Raw genomic sequence first — 1,476 nt, forward strand, 5'->3', positions numbered from 1 at the left:
AAAACAAAGAACCGTTTTATAGTTTCTGTGTCATTAGCTACTTTATTCCATGTGATCATAAAGTTACTGTTAAGCTATCCATTGTGATGCATATTAGTATTACACGCTGGCCAAACACCGGTACAAATGTAACTCTGGAACGTCACTTTTCTTGAAACAGCTGATTCATAACTTCACATTACCAAGAGACATGATGGTAAAACTTTAAACTATCCAAAATCTAACAAATGATTAGTTGTTTACCTTTTCTCTTCGCACTAACTGAAGCTGTAACGATACCAGTGCTTCTCATGTCCTATATTCCCACTTTATCCTCTCATTCTTGTTCTAATCCAAAGAGCAAGATTGTCGTCAGTCACTTATCTTCGTGGTGACAGGAGAGGGAGAAGCGGTTCAGCACGCAGGGGGCGTTTGCGGCGGAAACCATAGTGACATCAAAGTTTAGAATCTTTGATGTGAGATTGAAAGCAACAATTAAAATCACCAACTTATTTTGACGGACAATTATTCAAACCCAAACATACGGATGTTGAATGTATATATACATCATCAATCTGACAGCTTATGGAATAAAAATCACCAAACCAAGATAAGATCTATGATATACGTTTCTTAGAAGATGAAATCCATTGTCCAAAAGATGAACCCAAAAATTTTGATTGTCACCGCAGATGAAACTCCAAGAAACATTACAAACTTTCAGGGGAAGATTGGCTTACATGAACGAAGCCACCGTGTGAGATGGATAATGTTGCGGATTGAGTTCTTTTAGAAGAGCATTTGCATTTATAATTTATAAAATTAAAGAAAATATATAATTAATTCATTTATTTTATTTACTATCATAAAATTATTTTTATATAAAGAAAATAAAATTTTGATTTCTATAATTATTTACAATAATTTTGTTTTTTAAAAAGATGGTATTTCACATTTAAAATATAATACAGTTTATATAATATAATATAATTTATATAATTTAATTTATTAAATGTGAAAAATTATTTTTAAAATAGATATTTTAATTATAATTCTTTTTAAATAATATTTTTCTATATAAACATAATTTTTAAATTATTAATAAAATACATTAATTATTTATCTTTTTAATTTTATATGTTAATATATTTATTTTTATATATGTATATATATATTAGAAATATATTCATTAAAAATAAATATACTATATATTATATACTAATTTTTATAATAATTTTAAATAGCATACTGATACTGCTCTACCAATCATCCTATTAAACAGTTTAGCAAAAACATACAGATCCTACAAAAGGATACTAGACCTTGATCCGCGCGCCAGCGCGGATATGAATTTTCAGTTTTTAATTATTTATTTTATTAAATGATGTATTTGTAATATTCGTTCATATTATATTCATTAAGTAAAAATTTTTTTTTTGCATCTTAAACTATCTATTTTTTACGAATGTGTGATATCATATAAAAAATATAAAAAAA

Source organism: Brassica oleracea, chromosome C4, assembly GCF_000695525.1.
Source record: "Brassica oleracea var. oleracea cultivar TO1000 chromosome C4, BOL, whole genome shotgun sequence".
In the NCBI taxonomy this organism is placed as follows: Eukaryota; Viridiplantae; Streptophyta; class Magnoliopsida; order Brassicales; family Brassicaceae; genus Brassica; species Brassica oleracea.